The sequence below is a fragment of the Caretta caretta genome, chromosome 2 (assembly GCF_965140235.1).
Source record: "Caretta caretta isolate rCarCar2 chromosome 2, rCarCar1.hap1, whole genome shotgun sequence".
Lineage (NCBI taxonomy): Eukaryota > Metazoa > Chordata > Testudines > Cheloniidae > Caretta > Caretta caretta.
The window spans coordinates 149051502-149060084 of NC_134207.1; positions in this window are offsets into that span (position 1 = coordinate 149051502).

The following is an 8583-nucleotide window of genomic DNA, read 5'->3' on the forward strand; positions in this document are numbered from 1 at the left end:
TACCAGTCACTGGAGCGAAATGAACTATATTTGCACAAACAACTGTTATGCTGATATAACTGATGTCTATAGTCGGGCTTTTGCTGATATAGAAATGCCATAAAACAATCAGTCCCCTAACCAACATTACTGTAGTCGACTACTTCTGCAAATGTATTGACTTGGCTTACACAGATTTCATACGTCATCCAGAAACTAAAGTCAATATTTGCTAGACATGGAATTCCTAAAGTCCTCATATTTGATAAGGGCCTCAATTTACTGTGGAAGCTTTCCTAGCAGTTGCACAAGACTTTGATTTTGAACTCTGTAGTAGTAGTCCACGTTACCTGCAGAGCAATGGGGATATGGAGAAAGCAATGCAGACTTTAAAAAGACTTCTGCAAAAATCACTGGACCCCTGTAAAGCACTCCTTGCATATCTGTCAACACTGTTTGTGACTGGACTGTCTCCAGTACAGCATCTGATGGGAAGATGAACAAGGATGCCTTTACTTGTGGCATCCAAACAGCTTAAACCTAAGTGTCCCAACCCGAAGGTATTTTGAAAATGGGATGCTGAAATAAAAATTCAACAGCAACAAAACATCCAGTGTTTTTCACACACCAAAAGCACTACCTACACGGAGAACGGGGCACAAAGCTTGCTCAAAAGCTCCCAAACATTTGGAACCATGCAAAACTTGGACAAAACTCCCAGATCCTAACTAGTGGAGACTCCAAAAAGACTTTTCCTGGGGAATCAGGTTCATTTACAATATTTCCCAACACAACGAAGAGAGAATCTGGGACCTGTGGGTACTTTGTCAGGAAGTGAACCTCCTCCACAGGGAACTCCACACACCAACTCTACAGAAGTGAGAATGCAGACCCCCCTCAAAGATTTGATCTTTAGAATGCTGCTCAAGACTATTTAAATGCAATTGATAAACGAACATAGTAGTAAGTAGTAGTTTTAAGGAAACTGAAGTTATCTTGAATTGTTGTATGTATATACATTGGTTTATAATTTAAAGTTTAACCTTTTATTATAAAGGAAGGGGGATGTGGAGTGGTTACAGAGTTCCTGATCCTCCACAGTTACCAGAGAAGACCAGGATGTGTTTTAATGGGGAGCTCAATAAACATATGAACTTCCTGGTTAGGGAATTCTCTAGTTGCTGCAGAAAGCATGGTGGAGTGAATAGGTTGTAAAAGGAGGTGAAGATCTTGTACATTTCAGCAACTGTGGAGTTGGAAGAGTGAAGGTGTTAATGTAAATAATGTAGTTTAGTGTGGCATTGCTGAAAGAGGGCTGAGCTCACATTACATGGACATTTACTGGTTTTCAAAAATTTGAATTTTGCTCAAGTCAATGCTCTGCAAGCAACCTTAACTCTTGTGTTAATGTAGGTGTTTTGCCATTGAAGTTCCTAGTTTTTTTAACAGGAAAGATATGCTGGTGGTGGGAATTAGTAGTCATTTATGTAGTTATACATATCATATCCCACAATTTGCATACTGAGTCAGCAAGTCACTCCCTCCATCCCACACATCAGCTGGGCCCCACCATCCCTGCTTCGGAACACCTCCTCCACCATGCCCCTGACCCATTCACTACATTCCCACCTCCAACCTGCCCCCCTCCTTACTACTGTCCTGAGTATCCCTGAAATCACAGACAGGGTTTCTGTTCCAAATGCTAACAGTTTTATATTTGATCTGATCCCTGTCCAATATATATACCTGATCTCCAAGAAACAGTGAGGTGTCACAGCTTGCATTGCATTGTTTCTATGGCATACAGTACACTTTTTCTAGACAGCCAGATACCCTCCTATTTCCTGATAAATGTTCTTCCAACACTCATTAATAGCTTTCATATTGTCATTATAGTGATCATTCACACACTCAACCAGATCAGAGAAAAGTGTCCAAGCACCTAGACACAAATCTCTGATGCAATCCAGATTTCTCCTCCTAAATTGGATAAGGTGAACACAAGGAATAAAGCCCCAATCATTTCCACCCAAGTGAATCAACCCAAAGTGCAGTAAATTACACCTTCTTCAGTCACTGTGCAAAGTGGGCAAAAGATGATGGCCATCTCTCTCCATCCAAATCAGCCTGTAGTCAGCAATACTCATGTAATGGGTATGCCTTGCCCTCCCAGTATCCTGCCTTCTGACAGTGGCCAGTGTCAGATGCTCCAGAGGAAATGAACATAACAGGGCAATTTTGAGTGATCCAGCCCCTTTTGTTCAGTTTCCGTTTCTGGCAGTTGGAGATTTAGGAACACATGAAGCATGGGGTTGCATCCCTGACCATCTGAGCTAATAGCTTTGATGGACCTATCCTCCATGAACTTATCTAATTCACATAGTCTCTCTTCCTTCACCTGGAGAGTTTCCTTGCAAAACTCCCCTATTTGCTGCTCCTGTTAGCTAGCTCCTTCTTTTCTTTATCTTTAATAAAAGGTCATTAGGGTTTTTAATGGTGTGTTTTACATGGTATTAAGCAATCTGAAGTCTCCTGTATACCAAACCCCAAACCTTGTTTAACACCGTTTAATATCAGACCATGGTTGGGTTCTGGTAACACCTTTATCCCATATATTCCATCTAAATTAATACAACATCAAAGATTGAGTGCCATGCACTACCCTGAGTAAAACTCAACAAATTGAGACCATTTTGAACCATATCACATCAATAATTTGATCTGTAGCTCTGCACAAAACAAACAAACAAACAAATAAAACCCACAACCTAGAAACTTTTTGGAAAATAGCTATTTTTTTCAGGGCTCCACAACCCTACCCTGCACCCTCATGAGGCACAGTGAACCTCAAAGGAATCCAGCAAAGCATGTCAGCTGCAGAAGATCTTTAAACAGAAGTCAGAACACAACCTTAACTATAGTGGTGCTGCTGTGATTCTATCATAACAATGACAGTACCAGCCCCAAGGAGCTCCTGGTTGAAGTAAAGTAGTGGATGTGTGCATGGTGTGTGCATGAAACAGGGTGCAGTGGCAGAGCTATGGGGTACAGGGTAGAATGGAGCAGGATGGTTGGCGTGCACTGGCAGATCTGTGGCTGCAGGGGGTTAGGGTGCTGTCAAGGTTCCTTCCCCACTCTGAACTCTAGGGTACAGATGTGGGGACCTGCATGAAAACCTCCTAAGCTTACTTTTACCAGCTTAGGTTAAAACTTCCCCAAGGTACAAATTATTTTACCCTTTGCCCTTGGACTTCCACTGCCACCACCAAACGTTTATCTCGGTTTATTTATTAGGAAAGCGTTGTTTGGAAACGTCTTTCCCCCCAAATCCTCCCAACCCTTGCACCCCACTTCCTGGGGAAGGTTTGGTAAAAATCCTCACCAATTTGCATAGGTGACCACAGACCCAAACCCTTGGATCTTAAGAACAATAAAAAAGCATTCAGTTTCTGAAAAGAAGGATTTTAATAGAAGTAAAAAGTAAAAAAGAATCACCTCTGTAAAGTCAGGATGGTAAATACCTTACAGGGTAATTAGATTCAAAACATAGAAAATCCCTCTAGGCAAAACCTTAAGTTACAAAAAGACACACAGACAGGAATATCCATTCTATTCAGCACAGCTTAATTTCTCAGCCATTTAAAGAAATCATAATCTAACGCATATCTAGCTAGATGACTTACTAAATTCTAAGACTCCATTCCTGTTCTGTCCCCGGCAAAAGCATCACACAACAGACACAGACCCTTTGTTTTTCTCCCTCCTCCCAGCTTTTGAAAGTATCTTGTCTCCTCATTGGTCATTTTGGTCTGGTGCCAGCGAGGTTACCTTTAGCTTCTTAACCTTTACAGGTGAAAGGATTTTTCCTCTGGCCAGGAGGGATTTTAAAGGTATTTACCCTTCCCTTTATATTTATGACAGATGCATTGGCAGAGCTTTGGGGAGCAAAATGTTCTGATATCACTTGATAGTGGGATGTGTTTGCAGGAGCACCCTGTGCCTAGCACGGAGTAGGAAAGTGTGTTTCTCCAATATCAGCCCTGCTCTTGAGCCAGGTTCTGTGAGCTTGCAAGCAGGCAGAGCCTGATGTTTGCTCACAGCCTGACTCTTGCTAGCTTTGCTTTATAACAGAAAAGCTTCCCCACTACTTTAGCTCAGGCCTCACGCCAGGCCTCTGATACAAGGGCTTATATCTCAGGGCATGGCTACACTTGCAGATGTAGAGCTCTGTGAGTTAAACCAGCCCTCAGAGACCACAGCAGGGAAAGCACTGCCGTGTGTTCACACTGACAGCTGCAAGCGCACTGGCGTGGCCACATTCGTGGCCCTTGCAGCGGCACTCCTCTACTGCATTATGGGCAGCTATCCCACAGAGCACCTCTTCCCATTCTGGTGCTGTGGCTTGTAGGAAGGGGGTGGGTGAGTGCAGGGCATCCTGGGTCCTGTCCCAATGCCCCATGATGCATCAGTTCGCATCCCAGCAATCCATGTGCTTCCGTCCACATTTAGCACCATCTTTCAACAGTTTTTGTACTGCGCGCTCTGGCTTCCCTTTTGGTCTGTGGGGGTGGATCCCGAACTTCTGAGGAATATGCTAATGGGTCTCGCCAGCATGTCACAAATTGCAGTCGAGTTACTCCTTAAGCTACAAACTGACAGTGAGGAGTCCGAGGGTGATGTCGACTCACATCACGCATACGACACAAGATTGCTTGTGCATTCACGTACATGCTCACCACCGTGGAACGCCACTTTTGAGCTCGGGAAACAAACACTGAGTGGTGGGATCACATCGTCATGCAAGTCTGGGATGATGAGCAGTACTGCAGACCTTTCGGATGAGAAAAGCCACTTTCAGGGGACTGTGTGCTGAGCTCTCCCCCACTCTGCGGCACAAGGACACAAGATTGAGAGCTGCCCTGCTGGTGGAGAAGTGGGTGGCTATTGCAATCTGGAAGCTGGCAATTCCAGACAGCTACTGATCGGTCACTAACCAGTTTGGAGTGGGAAAGTCGACCACTGGAATCATGTTGATGCAAGTTTGTAGGGCCATTAATCGCATCGTGCTCAGAAGAACCGTGACTCTGGAAAATGTGCATGACGTGGCTGGCTTTGCACAAATGGGTTTCCCTAACTGCAGAGGGGCGATAGATGGGACACATATTCCAATTCTGCCACCAGTCCACCTAGCTTCCAAGTACGTTAATCAGAAGGGGTATTTCTCTATGGTTCTCCAGGCGCTTGTGGATCACTATGGGCATTTCATTGACATTAACACAGGCTGGTCCAGAAAGGTGTATGATGCACGCATCTTTCGGAACACAGGCCTGTTCAGGAAGCTGCAAGCCAGGACTTTCTTCCCAGACTAGAAGATCACAGTAGGGGAAATCAAAGTGCCCATTGTGATCCTTGGAGACCCTGCTTACCCTTTAATGCCATGGCTCATGAAACTCTACACAAGAAGCCTTAACAGCAGCAAGGAGCAGTTCAACAACAGGCTGAACTGGTGCAGAATGACTATGGAGTGTGCTTTTGGCTGTTTAAAGGGCCACTGGCACTGTCTGTATGGGAAGCTGAACATGGCTGTTGACAACATGCCCACAGTTATACCCACATGCTGTGTCTTCCATAACATTTGTGAAGGGAAGGGTGAAAGCTTCACTCAGGCATGGACCTTGGAGGTTCAACACCTGGAGGCTGAATTTGAACAACCAGAGAGCAGGGCTATTAGAGGATTAGGGATGCCTTGAGGGAGCAATTTGAGGCTGAAAGCCACCACTAATGTTTGGTGCCCTGCATGGGAGTGAAGTGCAGTGGTTCCAATGTTAGTAGGAATCTGTGTTTGCTACATATGATGTACTGACTTGCAGTGTCTGTTGCTTTCCTGGGCTACAATATCTTTTATTTAATGCAATAATAAAGTTTATTATTTAATTAATTAGTTTAATAAATAAAATAATAATGTTTTCAAAGCCAAAAAATTCATTTATTGAAAAGAAAATTCATTTATTGAAAAGAAACACAACTGCTTGGGAAACAGAAAGGGCATGACATACCTGTGCTGTGTGGGACGAGGGAAGGGGATGCGGTGGGGAACGGGACAATAACAGATTTGTGTATGTCCTGTTATCATACTCAGCCTTTCTGTCTGGAGTGCCGTGCAATGAGTGCTGCACTTCAGGCTGGCTAAAATGCATGGTGATGGGGGTTGAGTGCAGTGGGTAAGGGTCGTAGTTTTCAGGGCTGGGTGGTGAAGCCACAGGTGTTGGAGGCAGCTGGTGGTGATAAGAACCCGGATGTTGGGGAAAGTGAGTTGGCGGTGACATGGGGGCACAAGGGAAAGAGTTTTGGGACAAGGGCTGCGGGGGCGGGCGTGGATCTGCTCCATCTGCAGTGCTATGAGCGCCTGCATCGAGTCCGCTTGGCGCTCCATAATGCTTCGGAGCCACTCCGTGCTTTGGTGCCAGCGATCCGCATTCCGCTGGTGGAGCCTCCTTTCAGTCTTCCGCCACTCCTGTACTTTTTGATTTTCAATAAGGGACTACTGTATGACTTCATGCAGCAGGTCCTCTTTGGTTCTCTGCGGACACTTCCTGATTCTCTGCAGTCTTTCGGCCATTGATAACAAACATGGCTGGGATTTCAAGGCTGCATCTGCAAAGCCAAAATGCCACACTTAACAGAGACAGGATTGTTCACATTAGACAGAGCAATTATTCGGCTGTACTTAAAGACAAGTGCAGTGTACACATTAGCAGAAATTGCCTGTCCCAAAGCAAGCGCACAAAACCCACGGGAGCCCCAAAATGGTGAGTAAGCACAGGGGCAAGGGTGACTGATTGTTTCACAGCCATACTGTCGTCGGGGGTTCTCTGCCTTGGGGAGAGCCAACAGCTGCAGGGGGCCCCTATACTGAATACTGTCCCCACGTTTTCCACAGGAGTTTGTCCTGGAAGATATCTCACTCCTGAGGGTGACCTGGGAAGCAAGGGAGGGTCTTCTACTACAATGCAGCTTCCGCCCTGGCCCATATGCAGCTTGTCTGTTGCCACAATGGTCGCCCTGCCCCTCATGGCACAGTGGCGCGGACATGTTAGCCTGACTGAGATAAGGAGCACAGTAGCTCTGCCAAGGAACCTGCACAAGTGGATTGCCCAGCTTCTGCATGAGACCTTTGAAAAGCTCACTGAGGCCGATTACTGCGATGTGAGAGAGCACTCCAACCCCCTATTCTGCATCTGGGCATGCATGCAGCCCTAACCCTTCTCACCCCAAGAGCCCACGCCGAACAACTTCCTTCCCAAAATAAAAGCCGCTTACTGGGCACCTCCTCTGGTGTTTGTTCTTCCCCAAGCACTGTCAACTGAGACTGTCTACCTTCCTCCTGGCTTGAAAACAGCTCCTGGCTGCATGCATCTAGGGATGGCTGGCTGTCTCCCTCCTCCTCAGCACCCTCACTCCCGCTTTGCTCCTCCTCCTCCTCCTGCCTTGTTGAATTGGGCTCTGAAGTGTCCATGGTGGCCTTTGGAGTGGAGGTGGGGTCTTCCCCAAGTATTGTGTCCAGCTCTTTGTAGAAATGGCAGGTTGCAGGGGCAGCACCGGAGCGGCTGCTTGCCTTGCACACTTTGCAGTATGCGTTCCACAGCTCCTTCACATTAACCCTGCACTACAGTGCATCCCGGTCTTGGCCTCTTTCCATCATGTCCCTTGATATCTGCCCCAAGGTATCATAATTCCTACAGCTGGAGTGCAGCTGGGACTGGACAGCTTCCTCCCCCTAAACACTGATGAGGTCCAGCACCTCACCATTGCTCCGTACTGGGGATTGCCTGGCGCGTGGAGGCCTGGTCACCTGGAAAGATTCGCAGAGCAAACAGGAAGGGAATTTTCAAAATTCCCAGAGAATTTAAAGGCCGAGTCTGACAGTTGGTCACCTGAGGGCAGGGCAGTAGAGTTCAAAGTGATGACCAGGGTGGCTAGAACAGGCATTGTGGGACACTTCTGGACGCCGATCAGAGTGCATTAATAGACCAGGGCATCCACACTGGTGCCACAGCACTCCAGCCAGGGCGCAGCAAGCGTTATGCTTCTCGTGGAGGTGGATTACCAGGAGCGCTCCAGCCGCAGAGTCCGGGCACTCTATGTGCCTTGCCAGTGTGGATGCGTCATGAGTTAGGGTGCCCGGGGCTGCTTTAATGTGCTCTAACTCGCAAGTGTAGCCAAGCCCTCAGGCTCTTTTCCTACTACAACCCTCTTGACATTTTGTGGAGCAGTGGGCACTATCCAGGAGTTATCTGCTAGATATCCCCACTGTTAGCTGATAGTTTTTGCTTGTCCTTTGTAGGCCATGTCTACACACAAAAGTTGTACTGCTTCAACTATACAGATACAGTTAAAGCAGTACAACCCTTCTAGTCTGGATGCAGTTATCTTCATGTAAATGTGCTTCTTATACTGGTATTGATTGTTCCCACACAGGAAAGAGGGTACGCTGTACTGGTATAGCTGCACACTTGGGGTATAACTATTTCAGTAAAAAAATAACCCTCTAAGAGAAATAGTTACATTGGCACAAAATCCTTGTGTAGACTAGATCTTAGTTGA